This window comes from Ambystoma mexicanum, chromosome 9 (genome assembly GCF_040938575.1).
Source record: "Ambystoma mexicanum isolate Mex_15411 chromosome 9, UKY_AmexF1_1, whole genome shotgun sequence".
NCBI lineage: Eukaryota > Metazoa > Chordata > Amphibia > Caudata > Ambystomatidae > Ambystoma > Ambystoma mexicanum.
This window is the reverse complement of record NC_090931.1, coordinates 188,008,241-188,028,777: the sequence shown is the minus strand read 5'-3', so window position 1 is coordinate 188,028,777 and position 20,537 is coordinate 188,008,241. Positions and strand designations below refer to the sequence as shown.

The window sequence follows — 20,537 nt, the reverse complement described above, 5'->3', positions numbered from 1 at the left end:
CCGACTCATACAACTATTGTGATGTCATAGAAGCTGCCGGTCACCGAGTCCGTCCCCGGCTGTGGACCCCGGGAACGTTGCATTCAACACCCCTGCTGCAGTGCACGGAGCACGGGGGGTATTAATGCGCTAGAACCCATCGACCATGGCATCAAGCTCCACTGCACTAATGTGCTGTGACACGTAGACCCGTAGAACGTGGCCTCCAGCTCCCTGCTGTGGTGCAGGAACCTCACTGCACTAATGTCCTCACTGCACTAATGTCCTCAGACCCGTAGATCATGGCCTCCAGCTCCCTGCTGTGGTGCAGGAGCCTCACTGCACTAATGTCCCCTCACTGCACTAATGTGCTCAGACCCGTAGATCATGGCCTCCAGCTCCCTGCTGTGGTGCAGGAGCCTCACTGCACTAATATCCCCTCACTGCACTAATGTGCTCAGACCCGTAGATCATGGCAGCCAGCTCCCTGCTGTGGTACAGGAACCTCACTGCACTAATGTCTTCACTGCACTAATGTGCTCAGACCTCTAGATCATGGCCTCCAGCTCCCTGCTGTGGTGCAGGAACCTCACTGCACTAATGTCCTCACTGCACTAATGTGCTCAGACCCGTAGATCATGGCCTCCAGCTCCCTGCTGTGGTGCAGGAGCCTCACTGCACTAATGTCCCCTCACTGCACTAATGTGCTCAGACCCGTAGATCATGGCCCCCAGCTCCCTGCTGTGGTGCAGGAACCTCACTGCACTAATGTCCCCTCACTGCACTAATGTGCTCAGACCCGTAGATCATGGCCCCCAGCTCCCTGCTGTGGTGCAGGAACCTCACTGCACTAATGTCCCCTCACTGCACTAATGTGCTCAGACCCGTAGATCATGGCCTCCAGCTCCCTGCTGCGGTGCAGGAACCTCACTGCACTAATGCCCTCACTGCACTAATGTGCTCAGACCCGTAGATCATGGCCCCCAGCTCCCTGCTGTGGTGCAGGAACCTCACTGCACTAATGTCCCCTCACTGCACTAATGTGCTCAGACCCGTAGATCATGGCCTCCAGCTCCCTGCTGTGGTGCAGGAGCCTCACTGCACTAATATCCCCTCACTGCACTAATGTGCTCAGACCCGTAGATCATGGCAGCCAGCTCCCTGCTGTGGTACAGGAACCTCACTGCACTAATGTCTTCACTGCACTAATGTGCTCAGACCTCTAGATCATGGCCTCCAGCTCCCTGCTGTGGTGCAGGAACCTCACTGCACTAATGTCCTCACTGCACTAATGTGCTCAGACCTCTAGATCATGGCCTCCAGCTCCCTGCTGTGGTGCAGGAACCTCACTGCACTAATGTCCTCACTGCACTAATGTGCTCAGACCCGTAGATCATGGCCCCCAGCTCCCTGCTGTGGTGCAGGAACCTCACTGCACTAATGTCCCCTCACTGCACTAATGTACTCAGACCCGTAGATCATGGCCTCCAGCTCCCTGCTGTGGTGCAGGAACCTCACTGCACTAATGTCCCCTCACTGCACTAATGTGTACAGGAACCTCACTGCACCAATCTTCTCACTAGAGAGGGGTTAGGTGTAGGTATATATTAAGGCAGGGGAATGTGGGTGGCTGCTGGGGGGGTTTTGTGGTGAAATGTGAAGAAAACAAATGCGCGGGAATGGGCCTCGAACACACGTTCTCGCGCAAACATCGTAGAACCACAGCTCAATGCCTTATTTAGCCCTTTGCATATATGCAAGGGCACCCCTGCCCTTGTCGCAGAACCCTGCTGTAATGTACCTGGGCGACCTAAATCGTTGCGTACCCCCCACTTCTGGGTTGTGGGAGGCTCTAGGGAGGGTGAGTTAAGGGCCGTCCACACCCATTTCCAGCTTCGAGAGCGGCCAAGACATTGGCTCTGACACTCTTCTTTTTAAAATCGACCCCCATCTACGTTAGTATTTTGGCCTTTACATAAGAGTCGATGTGGCCCTGTTGATTGCCCCCGTCGCTTAATTATTCTTCTGGTGCAACCATATGCCCGCAAGGCCCCCCCCCCCCTCCCCTCCCCTCCCCTTTACGGTGCCCACGTATGCCTTGTTCACTCTTTCTTCATAAGTTCAACTCTCCATCTCTTTCATCAGGAGTGTTCTCAAGTTTAATGTTTTACTTTTAAAGCATTGTGGCTACCAAGAATGAAGGCAGCCTTCTAGGGGCGATCCAGGCAACAAGCTGTGAAATGGATTTGAGATCTCTCTAATTCTGGCCCATTGCTGCAGTCACTTGTGTCCTTTCTTAATTAAACAGCTGACATGGGGCGTGTTGTCACTATAACGTCACAGTTGTATTTGAAGGGCGCACGATCACCCACAGGGAGGCATTTTGGCAGATAACAGATGCTCATTGTTACTCATTGCTGAAGGATGAAGAGCTGAGGGGACCTGCTGGGATTCGAACCTGCAAGCACAAGATCAAACACAGGCGCCTGTAGTAGATGCATTAGTCCACTGAGCCACAGACCCAGCTACCTAGATCCCAGATTCCTAGAAGAGTCGGACAGTCGGCATCCCATCTCCTGCTGTTTTGGTTTTACACATTTATTTGGATTTATAGAACACTTAAGCTGAAGTGGTCTACATAATTTGATAAAGTAGTTTCAAAAATACATGAGCAAACCAAGGTGCAACCGTCTGCATCAGAAATTCAGAAGAATAAAGAATACGAGCGTTAATAGTGGAAAGCAAAGAAGCAAGAGTAGAACCTGAAGGCAGGGATGAAGATAAAACATAAAGTGTTCCAGAGTTCAGGGCCAAGAAGAGAGACGGACAGGTACCGGGACTGGGCACAAGGGGGAACTTATATTCATCATTCAGTAGAAAGACTGCAAAGGTACATTTTCTGGTTTAAGTGAGGCTGTATGCCAGTGGCAATTATACGAGGCCCAGTGAATGCTTTCACGCGCCATTTGGCAGGAATGTTGTTAGGCGGCGCAAATTAACACAGAAAATGAACAATGTTTGACTTCCCTTCCCCTTTCTGCGAAACCTGGTTAATAAAAAGCTGCTCAGTCCAAAGGTCAGAGGAAAAAGCGAGCAGGAAGAAAGTTGAGAACGAACAATATGAGAATATTGGGTAAGACTGAGGGGAGAGGAAATGAAAATACAGACTCTGAGACAAGCAGGGATATGTAGGAGACAATGGCCCAAAGAGGAAACCTTGGCAAGTGAAAGGAAATAGAAGAAGCCCAGTGGAACAAGAATAGAAATAGAAGGAACAGGAAGAGCCAATGAGAGATAGAAAGGGCATAGAGACGCAGAAAGGAAAAAAACAGGCTTTTGAGACAAAGTTGCTAAAATACCTCCTGCTAATAATATTTCTACCAACTGCGGCTGGGAAGATGCTTGTCAAGTGCCTAAGTTGCAGGTTGGTCTCAAATGCTGGCTTCACCACTTACACAATGTGTGTGCTCCTGAGCAAATCATTTTATCTCACTGTGCCTTATCTGCCAAAATTAGAAGTCCCACAAACTGATTCAGCTCACACTGTCCGCTACTCCAAAAAAGCCTCACTCATGATGTCACATGTTTATACATCAAAAGAACGTAGACAGAAAGCTCAAAAATACCAAAACCCACTCTGCCGCATTTTGCAATTCGAGCTTTTTCATGTTATTTGTATGTCCCCTGCATTGTTTCTCTTACGCAGGGAACACCCCCACAGCCAGCGAACCCAAAGATACCAAAGTAGAAGTGCGGGGAACACACCTGCAACCCCTGCTCACCTACCTCAGTGTTTTTGGGTTGTGTATTTTATACCTATGCCGAATGCGGCAAAACCGTACCTACGCCCCTCTAGAAGCGATCTTGTGGGTCAATCCTTTGACACATATGAACTAATAACAGTGGCCGTTCATATCTTGGACATTATAAGTTTTTTTTGTCACTGGGGATCCCGCTGGCAGCTTCTTTTATTGTAACTTCTCATGACCCCACTCGAGTATTAGGCTCACTTTGTGACGTTATTTTCTGTGATGTTACTATATATTCAAAGAAGGGGGCACCACACATCTTTTGCCGCCCGGTGCCCCGCAGAACTATGGGCTGGCCCTGATAGTGTATAGTGACATGGGAATCTCTATTGGTGTATATTGAGATCACATGACCAGGTACCCACATGGTGTTCAGAATGCAGGCCCAGGCTACCATCATTTGCCCCGGTTTGGTCATATATTCGCATACTTGCATCTTATTACAGGCATTCAAAATTCTAGGGCGCTACTGACATAATTGCCAGGAACTCATCCAAACGTCCAGCATTTGCCATGAGACAGCTGCAATTCACACATGTTTCTAAGTATTTTGATAATTTGTCCATGTGGTTGCATTTTATGCCAGAAGTTGCCAGGTGTTGGCATGCTATGCCCAGTTACTTTCTCCGTTAGACAGCTATTGCCATCATATGCCCAGGCACTCATGCCATTTTCCATATATAATCATCATGTACTCAGCCACTGCCAACATGTGCTAGGTTTTGCCCTTATATGTCAATGTACTCACGCTATTTCACAGATATTATCACTTGCCTACACACTCGCATCATGTGACAACATGGCTGCATCACCTCCTATCCTCCCTATTTCTCTCACCATGATCCATATAGTGCAAGATCTGCCAACCTGTTGGACTACAACTCCCATCAGCACTAGCCAGCACAGTCAATGGTGAGGAATCATGGGAGTTATAGTTCAAAACATCTGCGGAGCCGCAGGTTGCAGACCCCTGCTATGCTGCTTTCAAGTAGCTTCAAGGTGCTGTTTAGCAACATATCCACACCTGCGAATTGTGAGCAGTGACGGGACCGAGGCACCAGACAAGACAACTAGGTCTGTGATGAAACAACCACCAATGAGCAGTGACATTACTGTGGGCGACAGAAAACAAGAACACTAGTGTAGTGGCATTGTTGTGGGTGGACCCCCTATCACAACACCGGTGTACTGGCATTACTTCATGTGACAGGATGTCTAGAACACAGGTGTAGTGGCGTTAATGCGAGTGACAGATGTCGCAACAGAGATATCATGACATCACAGAGGGTGACAGAATACCACAGCACATGTGTAGCTTCAATGCTTCAGGTGACAAACTATCACAACATGGGTCTACCAAGTTGTGACATTACTTCGGGTAACAGACTATCATATCACGGTATAAAGGCGTTCTCATCGGTGACAGAATATCAATAAATGAGTGTGGCGATATTCCTTGCGGTGACAAAATATCTCGACATGTGTCATGTGGCATCACTACAAGAGACAGAATATCACAATGATAATGATGTGTTCATTTATATAGCGCTTAGACCTAAGGGCTGTTTATAGCACATATTTACATACATAATCCCAACTGAGGTTGGTACTCATTTATCAACCTCAGAAAGATGAAAGGGTGAGGTGGCCGTGCCAGGATTTTAACCTGCAACCTGCAGATCACACATAGATCACAGCAGCGAGCGCTCAACCCGCTGAGCGATCTTAACGGCTTAGCACAACACACGTGTAGTGGCAATCAATGAAGTGGCAGAAGAGTGAGACAGAGTTCTAGTGGCAATCCTGCTGGTGACGGAATATCAGCGTCTGTGACTTTAGTGACATTCTTTGAGGAAAGAGATAGCCCTCACGCTTCATACTGAAGCTGAGCACTGCCTCCAACATCCCGCTCCTACATCATGCTCCCTTGTCCTCGACCCCGATTCATGTTTCCACCTCCCCTGCATCATCGGGTCTTATATACACCTCCCCTACATTATCGGGTCTGATATCCACCTCCCCTGCATCATCTGGTCTTATATCCACCTCCCCTGCATCATCGGGTCTGATATCCACCTCCCCTGCATCATCTGGTCTTATATCCACCTCCCCTGCATCATCAGGTCTGATATCCACCTCCCCTGCATCATTGGGTATGATATCCACCACCCCTGCATCATTGGGTATGATATCCACCTACCCTGCATCATTGGGTCTGATATCCACCTCCCCTGCATCATTGGGTATGATATCCACCTCCCCTGCATCATCGGGTCTGATATCCACCTCCCCTGCATCATTGGGTATGATATCCACCTCCCCTGCATCATTGGGTCTGATATCCACCTCCCCTGCATCATCAGGTATGATATCCACCACCCTTGAATCATTGGGTATGATATCCACCTCCCCTGCATCATCTGGTCTGATATCCACCTCCCCTGCATCATCTGGTCTTATATCCACATCCGCTCACTCATTAAGGACCATGGCCCTCTGCTCTGTACATCAATGTTAAAACGATTTCTACGCATTTCTGTGGCAAAAAAGCATTGTTTTCCCTGTAATTTTTCATTAAATAAATACATTAAAAAATATGTATCACAACAGCGTATAGTGACATTACGGCAGGTGACAGAATATCACAACCCAGGTCTACTGACGTTGCTTTAAGTGACAGGATCTTAGAACACGTGTGCAGTGGCATTATTGCAGGGGGCAAAATATCACAACACAGGTACTGTATCACAATTCGCGACAGGGTTCTAGTGACACTACTGAGGGTGAACGAATGCCAGATCATGTGTCAGGGCAGACTGGCAGGGCTGGGGTATAGTGAAACTACAGTGGGTGGCAAAACACCGCAACACATGTGTAGTGACATTGCTACAGGTGGGAACAGATCACAACGTGGGCACAATGGCATCCATTTAGGTGACAGGCTAGTATAGATATGGTACTCCAGGTGACAGAATACTACGTGCTATTCACAGCGCTACAAAACGGCAAACGCGGAGGCAGCAGCCAGTGCACACATACTATGGTTATCAGACATACTGTACGGAGTCTCAGGGTTTACCCTACCCCGCTGTGGCTTTCTTGGGCCTGGATGAATGTTCTTACTGCTGTTGAACTCATTGCCCCATCGGGAGGGCTGCCCGGTTTATTACCCACCCTCCCCATAAAGCACCAACCCCTGGGATATGGGAATGCCCCAAAAGGAAACAGGGCAGGCAGTGCTTACCTGGCCCAGGGGCCTGTGGCATGAACGTCCGGTCTATGAACTGCGTCAGAAGGCCCTGATGAGGTGGAGAGCTAGGAGATCGTGGGGTCAGCCTGGCACCCCAGAGCTACACCCACAGACTGCACCAGGTTCTGGGAGGCAGTGCCTAGCGCGGGCCGTTCAGGGGTACCCCGAAAGCATCTTCCGCGTCTGTGGTACCCGGGGCCAGGACGGCGCGTCACAGCATCGCCTAGCTACCTCCAGCCGAAGACACGGGAAGATAGCTTTCTTTGTTTACCTTGTTTCCTAGTAACGCCCGCCCTGCCCCTTCATCTGCTGTGTCTGCAGGTGCCCGGCTCACTGCCACCTGCCGCAAGGCGCGTCCTTGTGGGGAAACTTCAGCCATGGCCTCCTTCCATCCCCGGGCGACCTGCAGGGCACCAGAGAAGAATGCAGAGTGTCAGCGTTCCTCAGGGGAAGGCAGCTCCTCTCACAGCACCAGCAGTTAATGCAGAGGAAGGGAGCTTCACTCACAGACTATCGCAGCACCAGGGTCACATGCAGTGTGTCTGCACACCTCATATGCAGTCCGCTTCACTCACAGACTATCACGGCACCAGGGTCTCATGCAGTGTGTCTGCACACCTCATATGCAGGCAGCTTCACTCACATACTATCCCAGCACCAGTATCTCATGCAGTGTGTCTGCACACCTCATATGCAGGCCACTTCACTCACAGACTATCACAGCACCAGGGTCTCATGCAGTGTTTCTGCACACCTCATATGCAGGCCGCTTCACTCACAGACTATCACGGCACCAGGGTCTCATGCAGTGTGTCTGCACACCTCATATGCAGGCAGCTTCACTCACAGACTATCCCAGCACCAGGGTCTCATGCAGTGTGTCTGCACACCTCATATGCAGGGAGCTTCAGTCACAGACTATCCCAGAACCAGGGTCTCATGCAGTGTCCCCTCACTCCTCAGAGCAAGGGAGCTTCTCTCACAGACTATCCCAGCACCAGCATTTCATGCAGTGTCCCCACATCCTCAGAAGAAGGAAACTTCGCTCACAGACTATCCCAGCACCAGCATGTCATGCAGTGTCCCCTCACTCCTCAAAGCAAGGGAGCTTCTCTCACAGAGTATCCCAGCACCAGGGTCTCAGGCAGTGTCCAGCGCTCCTCAGAGGAAGGGAGCTTATCTCCCAGCACCAGCAGTTCATGCAGAGGAAGGGGGCTTCAGACTATCCCAGCACCAGCATTTCATGCAGTGTCCCCTCACTCCTCAAAGCAAGGGAGCTTCACTCACAGACTATCCCAGCACCAGGGTCTCAGGCAGTGTCCCCTCACTCCTCAGAGTAAGGGAGCTTCTCTCACAGACTATCCCAGCACCAGCATTTCATGCAGTGTCCCCACATCCTCAGAAGAAGGAAACTTCGCTCACAGACTATCCCAGCACCAGCATGTCATGCAGTGTCCCCTCACTCCTCAAAGCAAGGGAGCTTCTCTCACAGAGTATCCCAGCACCAGGGTCTCAGGCAGTGTCCCAGCGCTCCTCAGAGGAAGGGAGCTTCTCCCCCAGCACCAGCAGTTCATGCAGAGGAAGGGGGCTTCAGACTATCCCAGCACCAGCATTTCATGCAGTGTCCCCACATCCTCAGAAGAAGGAAGCTTCACTCACAGACTATCCCAGCACCAGGGTCTCATGCAGTGTGTTTGCACACCTCATATTCAGGCAGCTTCACTCACAGACTATCGCAGCACCAGGGCCACATGCAGTGTGTCTGCACACCTCATATGCAGCCCGCTTCACTCACAGACTATCACGGCACCAGGGTCTCATGCAGTGTGTCTGCACACCTCATATGCAGGCAGCTTCACCCACAGACAATCCCAGGACCAGGGGTTCATGCAGTGTGTCTTCACACATCATATGCAGGGTGCTTCACTCACAGACTATCCCAGCACCAGGGTTTCATGCAGTGTGTCTGCACACATCATATGCAGGGAGCTTCACTCACAGACTATCGCATCACCAGGGTCTCATGCAGTGTGTCTGCACACCTCATATGCAGGCCGCTTCACTCACAGATTATCACAGCACCAGGGTGTCACGCAGTGTGTCTGCACACCTCATATGCAGGTAGCTTCACTCACAGACTATCCCAGCACCAGTGTCTCACGCAGTGTGTCTGCACACATCATATGCAGGCAGCTTCACTCACAGACTATCCCAGCACCAGGGTCTCACGCAGTGTGTCTGCACACATCATATGCAGGCCGCTTCACTCACAGACTATCACAGAACCAGGGTCTCACGCAGTGTGTCTGCACACCTCATATGCAGGCAGCTTCACTCTCAGACTATCCCAGCACCAGTGTCTAACGCAGTGTGTCTGCACACATCATATGCAGGCCGCTTCACTCACAGACTATCCCAGCACCAGGGTCTCATGCAGTGTGTCTGCACACATCATATGCAGGGAGCTTCACTCACAGACTATCCCAGCTCCAGTGTCTCATGCAGTGTGTCTGCACACATCATATGCAGGCCGCTTCACTCACAGACTATCCCAGCACCAGGGTCTCATGCAGTGTGTCTGCACACCTCATATGCAGGCAGCTTCACTCACAGACTATCCCAGCACCAGGGTCTCATGCAGTGTGGCCGCACGCCTCAGAGGAAGGGAGCTTCTCCCCCAGCACCAGCAGTTCATGCAGAGGAAGGGGGCTTCAGACTATCCCAGCACCAGCATTTCATGCAGTGTCCCCACATCCTCAGAAGAAGGAAGCTTCACTCACAGACTATCCCAGCACCAGGGTCTCAGGCAGTGTCCCCGCACTCCTAGGAGAAAGGGAGCTTTTCTCACAGACTATCCCAGCACCAGGGTCTCAGGCAGTGTCCCCGCACCCCTAGGAGAAAGGGAGCTTTTCTCACAGACTATCCCAGCACCAGGGTCTCACGCAGTGTGGCCGCACGCCTCAGAAACATAGAGCTTCACTCACAAACTATCTCCACACCAGGTTCTCATGCAGTGTGTTTGCACATCACTCACAGACTATCGCAGCACCAGGGTCACATGCAGTGTGTCTGCACACCTCATATGCAGCCCGCTTCACTCACAAACTATCACGGCACCAGGGTCTCATGCAGTGTGTCTGCACACCTCATATGCAGGGTGCTTCACTCACAGACTATCCCAGCACCAGGGTCTCATGCAGTGTGTCTGCAAACATCATATGCAGGGAGCTTCACTCACAGACTATCCCAGCACCAGTGTCTCATGCAGTGTGTCTGCACACCTCATATGCAGCCAACTTCACTCACAGACTATCGCATCACCAGGGTCTCATGCAGTGTGTCTGCACACCTCATATGCAGGCCGCTTCACTCACAGACTATCACATCACCAGGGTGTCACGCAGTGTGTCTGCACACCTCATATGCAGGCCGCTTCACTCACAGACTATCCCAGCACCAGTGTCTCACGCAGTGTGTCTGCACACATCATATGCAGGCAGCTTCACTCAGAGACTATCCCAGCACCAGGGTCTCACGCAGTGTGTCTGCACACATCATATGCAGGGAGCTTCACTCACAGACTATCCCAGCACCAGGGTCTCACGCAGTGTGTCTGCACACCTCATATGCAGGCCGCTTCACTCACAGACTATCACAGAACCAGGGTCTCACGCAGTGTGTCTGCACACCTCATATGCAGGCAGCTTCACTCTCAGACTATCCCAGCACCAGTGTCTCACACAGTGTGTCTGCACACATCATATGCAGGCCGCTTCACTCACAGACTATCCCAGCACCAGGGTCTCACGCAGTGTGTCTGCACACATCATATGCAGGGAGCTTCACTCACAGACTATCCCAGCACCAGTGTCTCATGCAGTGTGTCTGCACACATCATATGCAGGCCGCTTCACTCACATACTATCCCAGCACCAGGGTCTCATGCAGTGTGTCTGCACACCTCATATGCAGACAGCTTCACTCACAGACTATCCCAGCACCAGGGTCTCATGTAGTGTGTCTGCACGCATCAGAGGCAGTGAGGTTGCCTCAGAGACTATCCCAGGGCCAGGGCCTCATGCAGTGCGATGCATTCCTCGTAGCCAGCCCCACAGTTTGAAGACCACTGGAGACAGGGAGCTTCACTCACAAACTATCCCAGCACCAGGGTCTTGTGCAGTGTGATTACACCACAGCTCAGAGGGAGGGGGCTTCACAAACCCTTTCAGCACCAGGTCTGAGTCAGGGTTTATTACATACTTGCCAACATGACCCATTCCAATCTGCAGGTGCTTATCCTTGTAGTTCCACTTTTCCCATTATAAAACATTGACTACAAGTCCCAAAATGCAAAGATAAAAAACAAGTCTGGATAAGCACCTACGGATCGGAATGGGTCATGCTGGCAAGTATGGGCTACTGTACACATTAAAAGCAGGGAGATTATCTCCTAACACACTAAAGCTGAAGCAGACCCTAGCATGCATGCATAATGCCTGGGGACCAGCACCAGGGGTCGGGCTATGTGCCTGAGGGCTATGTGCCCGTACGCCTCAAGTCCCAGCACCAGTCCAGAATGCAGTGTGTCCGCACACCGAGGAGGCCTATCACAGCGGGCCACCTGCAGGCCCATGAAGTAGCTAGAGTAGTGTGTAGTCCGGCAAGTGTCAGGGTGGGCTGAAGTCCTCTCCTGTGAAGGACGATCCAGGCAGAAGGCAGCCCTCTGCAGTGCTGCGCGCTGCACCGATGGGAAAGGGGTGTTACTCATGAAGCCAAAGACAGAGCTGCCCTGCACAGCCTTCATTTCTTTCAGTTATTTATTTATATGTATGTTATAGTTTTCATTAAACCCTCCATACTTTAAATAATTAGTTATATCAATTACACATTAGAATTATTATATATCATTGTCAATTATTATACAAATTCCCAAAGTATGTTTTACATTCCTTCATAATGATGTACATAAAGTGACAAATTAAATTCCAAAATAGCTTATGCAAAATCAATAGGGGCGCACAATCCTTCCTTAGCAGCAAAGCAGATTACTAAGGAGGTCTAGAATGCAGTGCAATAAGACTTGGCTTCTTCTTAGCAAGCTACGTTAGCAAATACCTCTGGGGTCTGCAAACTCCCATCAGCCGTAGCCATCATATGAGGGGTCTTGGGAGTCATCGTCCAAAAACCATCTAAAGAGCCTCCCATTGCACTCCTCTGGTCGCTTTCCTCCGCAAGTTTCTTAGTGAATCTGGGCCAAGCACATTCTAAGTCTCCTCTCACAATGAATAGTCCTGGTTTGAGGGGGTGGACTGGCCTACAGGGAATTCTGGAGGTTGCCTGGCGGGCCTCTGCATCACAGGCCTCTTTTGTGCGGTTACCTATTTTATTTCCAAACGTTCTAATGGGAAAGGGGTTTGGATTCCTCAGGCGTGTAATATGGCGTGTAATATGGGGCCATTTTGAAAACCATTTACAGGGACTCTTTTGGTTCCAAATCCAGCCCTGAAAATATTATTGCCGGAGCAGCCTCTTCAACCTTAAGCATGATGACGTTTCTAATTCATGCCAGGACGTATACTGAAGTCACGTTTAATTCCCATAAGAATGCAGGAGTGCGCCACCGGTCTGGAAGATGGGGAATGCTTTTCCAGATGTGCCCTTGCAGTATTTCCAACCTTTTCAGTCCTTCTCTATGCAACACCAGCAGTGTCATTTCTTGGCCATACGCCAAGTTTACAGGGAGCACTGAAAATCCCCCCACTGCCTATTACAATACCGGAAGCTGCTTATCACTGGCATTCATTATTTATTTTTAACTAGTTTATTCAATTTACCATCTTGCAAACACATTGTAGAATACATTTCAACTGAAACATCCAATCCAAAAATAGTACAATACATTCAAAACAAGCGATAATTCTTCCCCCACACCCCGAAATATAACCATTAACCTAGAAGTTAAATGAAGGAATGAGGACAAGAGAATGGAGAAAAAGAGAAAGAAAATAAATATAAATATATATATATATATATATATATATATATATATATATATATATATATATATATATTGAAAAAACACATGCCCCTGCGCGGTTGTAACACTACAAAAAACCACCCAGTGGGCAAGTACAAAAGCACCCCAGCACACAAGACCTAGCTATTAAAATGTCATCTTTATTATAGCAAAATACAGCACATCATTAAAACAGCGGTAAAGTCATTCCCCTGTGACAGATATAAGGTGTACAAAAAGCACTCACCCCATGGGAGGAAAAAAGTCACGCGTCCCGCCTGAATGCTCAGGCTTCCTCAGACTATTATTATCCAAATGCGCGGTTTACATTTTAGCATTTAAAAGGGAAGTGCAATTCCAGAGCGTCCCCACTCGTACCGCATCACGTGAAAAAGCGGTCTTGTGACCGCATCTATCATAATGATGGAAAACCTCACGTACGTAATGACCTCCATATTGGAATGGTCATATGCCTATAGAAACGGTATATTCCATAGGTAAATAGTCCCGTATAACGTATACAGTTCCACTATATAGTACAGGTGGTTACCGCGATGCGTAACGATATTGAAGACGCTCGAAAATAACACTTTTAAAATTATTCCTTAAAATCAATCATTGTATATCACAGATGCACCAATGCGCCTATATGTCATAAACTGACTAAGAGCAGCTGAAATGGCCGCTATTAGCCATACGCCCCCTCTTGGCCAAACCAGTTTACTTATATAAATATATATATATATATTATCGTCTCTAAAACTCTGTTCTCTGTTGCTTTATTGGTAATATATAACACGAAGTAGAACTATTCACCCTCCACCTCCATTGCTGAGCCATCTAATGGCCATTTGTGTGTCATGCGTGGTTTATTGTACGATATGCACATAATTTTTGTTTTTATTCATTAATTTCTAACTCATTATCCCGCACGTAATTAAGGAATGCCTGAAGACAGCGGCCCAGACCTATTGGTGTGTGACCAAACAGCACAATGTCATCAGCGAAAGGCCAACCAATTGCTATGAGAGCGTTTATCTTTCACAGGACATCCATTTAAATTGGAGAAGATGATTTTAAGATCCAGCAGGTACAGAGTAAAGAGACAGGGCACCACGACGCCACCTACTTTTAACCCTTTGTTGCTGAGGAGAGGTTTCGAGAGGAAGCCCCCGATGTCCGGCATGATAGAGCTCCCCTCATTGGTGTATAATAATATCTATTTCTTATATAGCGCTACACACCTTTGGGCCTCAGAGCGCTGAAATAACAGATAATATAATTTTCCCAGTGGATCTCCATTTATCGACCTCGGATGGATGAAAGCCTGAGTTGACTCTGCTGGGATTCAAACCTGCCACAGCAGGCTGCATGCAGATATCAGGGGTGAGCGTGCAATGCACCGTGCTATCTGACCGACATAAGGAAGATTCACTAAATTTAAGAAGCCCTAATCCAAGCCCCATTCATTTAGTTTGGACCAAAGTTTACTCCTGTCCACATTATCAAAAGCTGCTATAAAGTCAATGAAAGGCAGATATAATGGGTTCACCCTGGCTCGGGGCAGCCGATGGCAAGATTATCCCAGTCTGTTAAGTAGAAAAACTGTGGCCCAGCCCTATACACAGATCACTTGTAGGATCTTGAGGGGAACTTCTTTTTAAAATAGGGGTTAGTAAAGACTCTGTTCAGGTGGAAGCGAGCCTGCCCCATTGCCCGACCTTTTCAGGTAGTTTTGTAAGTTGTACAGACCGTTCGGACATTGAGTTTGGTAGGCCACAGAGACCCAGGGCCGGCGACTGCTGTAATGATGCCCAGGGGAGGGAAGGCGCTGTTCCACGCCTACTTGGCGCTTCTGTGCAAGTCTACCCTAGATTTACTTTCTGGTTTGTAAATGTGGTGTATGATACGATGCTTTCAGGCCCTTTCAGTTATTGTGTTCAAATCGGGGTAGCACCTCTTACCCAAAGTACTATTGACCATGTTCCAGAACTGCGCCTGTCTTTTTATCCCTATGGCGTATCAGGTCTGGTGTTGCCGTTCACGCATGTTTAAACTTCTGAATCATATACTTTTCTTGTGATTGAGATATTTCTCTCTTTTTCTAAGGTGCATAATTATTATGTTAGTTCTGATCACCTTAATCATACAAATAGGCTATCCCCTCTTAATCTGGAAGGAAGTGTTTCACTAACCAGTTCCAGGTGAGAGGATCATAGTGTGACGAATCAACTTCTAGGGCACCAGTGCTCCAGGGTTGAATATTATCAATCAAACCCACACCTCTAGTACACCAGAAGGGATCCGAACAGATTGGAAACACAAGTCAATTATAAATCTCCTTGTGCAATTTTGGTAACGTGGATGGAACGGCAGGCTTATGTCTGCAAGCTTGTGGACCGTTGCTTAGTTACAAAACAGCGAAAATACAATTATTACCCAATGATAAAAGGGACTGCCCAGTCAAGGTTCTACACAAATATCTACTTTATTGTTATACAATAGACAGTTCCAGCACACTACACAATACAACCCACCCTGTAAAGGAATGCAGAGGACAGACAGTTTCAAAGAAGGAAAAGGGATGCACTCTGGATGCTGACCAGAGGGTAGTCGGTAAAGTAATCGCAATAGTTCAAGGATAGATGTGCAGGGTCAGTCAGTGGCTATTTATGCAGCATAATCTGTCACCCAGGGGCAGGTTGATATGACTAGTGTCAGTGGGGGTTCTGGGCAGTCCGATTCGACGTCAACCTCTCGCTGTTTGACATTATAATGTGTAAATAAATGCGGGCAAGCTTACATTTTAAATATTTCTGCCTTGCCTCAGCCTCCCGGGCCTATGCAGTACCAGACCAGCCTATGTGCTGCCAGAGAGGACCAGCCCGCCCCAGAAAGCTGTGCCATGTTCGTTTTTATTTATTTGCTTTTATTTATTTTTGCATTTAAAGCAGCGCAGAAAGCCCTGCGGCATCCAGGCGCTAGTTACAGTTCAGGCAGGTAAATGTTACATGGCTACAAAGTAGTGAGGATATTTATTACATGGTTACATGTTCATTGCTGGGAGGGCGTGGGAAAGCAACACCAATGTGGGGCAAACGCAAAAAAATGAGTGTGAAGAGTGCGAAGCTTCATTGCTTGTCCCAGTGAGTGTTACACGTCGTCAACACACTACTTGGCAGAGCAAAGACATTCTGCTCATTGTAGGAAGTAGCGTTGGCTACATTGCAAAATGGAAGGCGTCGCCACTGGAAAGGCTGTGCCAGTGCTGCTGGGGCCACATCAGGAGAGTAAAGTCTTCAGGGTCATTTTGGGAGTTACAATTGTTACAGTGCAACATGGAAGGTGTCAGTGGCCAAGAATTCTAGCGCCTGGAAGCAGCCAGTGAAAAGGAATCTCTGGGACACGGCGCTGAAGAGGGTTCTGGACAAAAGTGAAGATTGTCCCACTCAAAGGATGGTTCTGATGCGTGAGACTCATGCGTGAGAGGCTCAGTAGTACTCTGTTGTGTGAGACTCGATAGTTCTCTGAATAGTTCTCTGATGTGCGGGATTCAAAAGTGTGAGACTCAATAGTTTTCTGATGTGTGAGACTCAATACTTCTCTCATGTGTGGGATTCAATAGTGTGAGACTCAATAGTTCTCTGATGTGTGGGACTCAATAGTAGTCTGATGTGTGGGACTCAATAGTTCTCTAATGTGTGGGACTTAAAAGTAGTCTGATGTTTGAGACTCAATAGTGCTCTGATGTCTGGGACTCAATAGTTCTCTGATGTGTGAGACTCAATAGTTCTCTGATGTGTGGGACTCAATAGTGTGAGACTCACTAGTTCTCTGATGTGTGGGACTCAATAGTTATCTGATGTGTGGGACTCAATAGTGTGAGACTCAATAGTTCTCTGATGTGTGGAAATCAATAGTTTGCTGATGTATGGGACTCACTAGTTCTCTGATGTGTGAGACTCAATAGTTCTCTGATGTGTGGGATTCAATAGTGTGAGACTCAATAGTTCTCTGATATGTGGGACTCAATAGTAGTCTGATGTGTGGGACTCAATAGTTCTCTGATGTGTGGGACTCAGTAGTAATCAGATGTTTGGGACTCAATAGTTCTCTGGTGTGTGTGACTCAATAGTTCTCTGATGTGTGGGACTCAATAGTGTGAGACTCACTAGTTCTCTGATGTGAGAGACTCAATAGTTATCTGATGTGTGGGCCTCAATAGTTCTCTGATGTGTGGGACTCAATAGTAGTCTGATGTTTGGAACTCAATAGTGCTCTGATGTGTGGGACTGAATAGTTCTCTGATGTGTGGGACTCAATAGTTCTCTGATGTGTGGCACTCAATAGTAGTCTGATGTTTGGATCTCAATAGTGCTCTCATGTGTGGGACTCAATAGTTCTCTGATGTGTGAGACTCAATAATGCTCTGATGTGTGGGACTCAATAGTTCTCTGATGTGTGAGACTCACTAGTTCTCTGATGTGTGGGACTCACTAGTTATCTGATTTGTGGGACTCAATAGTATTCTGATGTATGGGACTCAATAGTAGTCTGTTGTGTGGGACTCAATAGTGTGAGACTCACTAGTTCTCTGATGTGTGAGACTCACTAGTTCTCTGATGTGTAGGACTCAATAGTTATCTGATGTGTGGGACTCAATAGTTTTCTGATGTGTGGGACTCAATACTAGTCTGATGTTTGGAACTCAATAGTGTTCTGATGTGTGGGACTCAATAGTTTTCTGATGTGTGGGACTCAATAGTTATCTGATGTGTGGGACTCAATAGTATTCTGATGTATGGGACTCAATAGTAGTCTGTTGTGTGGGACTAATTGGTACACTGACGTGAGAGACTCACTAGTACTCAATGTGCCCATTGTGACCAACACAAGATTAGACCGTGTTTCGAAATGTCGGGCTCAGTCGCAGTGAGTGAACGTGGCCCTTGAGATGTTCTCCAGGAACCAGGCACAAACTATTTCCAGGGCCCCGCCCCCCTGCGAGTCATTTACTGGTACCAAAATACGTCACCTCTTCTGTAGCATGCAAAACAGATTCCTAGCCGGTTTACATCGTAATCCCAGAACTCTGGGCCTGGATCAGAGGCGAACACTTCATCCCCGAAACATTTCCGGAATGGGCGCGTGACCTGGATGACCTTAGGCTGAATTAGGGCAGCTTTACTTCCTGATGTCACGCTCAGCGACCGCGTCTCGAAGGCACTTGCGCTTCTGAATTCTAGTCAGTGGCCCCTCCCTGTAGATACATCTGCCCTGTCACGTTCAGACATTACCTCCAGCGACCTCACCCCGAGGACACCAGCTCTCCCCTCTCTGTTGCTTGTGCAGTGATGAACTCATGTCGAGAGAGCACGCTGGGCTCGGCCCTCTCTGATGACGTGGGCCTCGTTTTGTTATTCCTCTGCACCCAGGCCTGCTCCAGCTTGCCTCTGCATTGGGTCTATTCGTGTGGTTGCCACACAGACATGGCCCTTGCCAGGGCGCCTTTTAAGTGGTGTCTTAGCTGTGTTTGTTCCTCTTGCCCTGGTTCTTTGCTAGAAGTCCCTGAGGGTAACCGTGGGTATGAGGTGGGTTTTCCTGGCACTGCACAGAAAGGTTATTTTCCTGTACCAGCACAGGTTCCTGCTGGTTAGGCAGAGGGAGGAGGGTGGCGGGGGGGGGGGGGGGAGGGGGGGGTCAAGTCCTAAAAAAAGTGGGGGGACTCATTAACATACGCAATGGGATGTCATGTCACCAGAAATTAGCACATCAATTTAATAAAGTGTGCCCATTTCATTCAATTGGCTTTGCATAACCATAACAATTGCACAGGACACATGCCATTTGCCTTTCATAAAATCAAGACACCCAAAAAAACAAGAGAGGATATTTTCTTCTAATAGTGTTTTGAAAACGTTAGAAGGTGCGAAAAACTCCGAAAACCAATTGCAATGTTTTCCCTGAAACACGCAGCCGCAAATGTTGCCTTCCCCCGCCAGTTGTGGGCTTCTTTTCATCAGGTTATACGGTGATCTCGTGACTGCGGATCGAGATTTAAAGAAAGGCAGGGGCTGTTTCTCATTGTACCCACAGCCTCTAAAATAAACGTGGGGCCGGCGACCACTCTCTGAAGAAAGTGTGTGTGCAGCGTCCTCCCGCGTGCACCCTCGACTCGAGCCCTGCTTCCTTGAACAGCCACCTGTGCGCGTGTGGTTTAGTGTGACCCCCATCCACTCCTCGTGCCCAGTGGAGCATCTGACCTGCTTTTTTGCCCTTTTCTTCACAGTGTGTGTGAGGCGGGATGACGTGGACGAGGAAGTGCCGTTGAATGCTGCAGGTAACCACTGAGCTACTGCCCCCCCAGCGAGGACTTCACCCACAGGGCGCCTTCATTTCGCAGCTCACCACTCTGGCACCGTAATCAGGAACCGACACCAGAAACATCTTCGAATCCTCAGGTACTGGCAGGTTGGCATTGTGGTCTGCGGTGGAAGGGCGTGTACTGGGCACCAGCTGTATGGCATGGCAATGCTAGATTGCTGCCAATGGAACCACCAGCAGGGGGTGCCATGTTGTCCCTGCAGGAAACGAATAGGACCACATTGCTCAACTGAAGGGCACCCCGACATGTGCCTTCGCCTGGTTTCACACAGGGTAGCTCTGATCTGTGCACCCCCTTGATTAGGCCATGGTTTGTGAACACAGTCTTGTGTCTATCGGTTGGCAAGTTGCTGTAGGGACAATATGTGCTTCCGACACCTGATTCCATATATAATCTACTTTTAGTGACACCTGGGGTCAAGACCTTGTGTCAAAAACAGTGGGGTGCAGAACCACCATGCTGTTTTCGCTTCAAAATCAATCCGCGCCTGGATAGTGAAATCCAATCGCGTTTTCAGAATGACCGCAAACAATCTCCTTTGGAATTCACTGTGTGTGAAATGTTCTCATGCATATTCATTGCGGATATCACGAAAACCTGACCAGGAGTCACACTCCCGGATCCATGTCATCTCAAGGAAAGCCTTTGCAGCCCCTGCCTCTGGAGACAGCCACTGCAGTCCCAACACCATGCCGCCTTTTACAATGAAATGGTTATTTTGGCCCATTTCATGTCAAACCATCTCCCCGAATTTTGGGGTTTTGCGTTTCTTTATCTTTTAGCTATATTGCTCCCTTCTTTAATGAAATATAGTGGAACCCCTGATACCTCCACTTTTGCTCCTGGTGGCCGCTCCCTACCCTTTACCCCACTCTTCTTTTTTGATAGTTCCTTTTCTATCTTCTTCTTATCCTCATTTTCTATCTTCCTTTCACCTCACTTAAAGCTTATGTCCTGCAAAACCCGATAAAAAGTTTCCTCCAGAAATACTGCCAAACAGAATCACAGTGACTGCATTTTTTCCTTTTCCCCCTCCACATTTTGGTGAATTGTCTATTTTGTTTGGGCGAGTGCACCTTTATTGCTGTGTTGGGTCTA

General features: G+C 48.4%; 1 protein-coding gene across 1 annotated transcript in view; it reads left to right on the top strand.

Moving 5' to 3' along the window:
• The window catches only part of TMPRSS4 (transmembrane serine protease 4), a gene marked incomplete in the record, with an annotated part of 83,066 nt that overhangs the window by 9,013 nt on the left and 53,516 nt on the right, over positions 1-20,537 (top strand). Inside the window, 1 exon segment of the mRNA XM_069614455.1 lies at positions 19,344-19,515.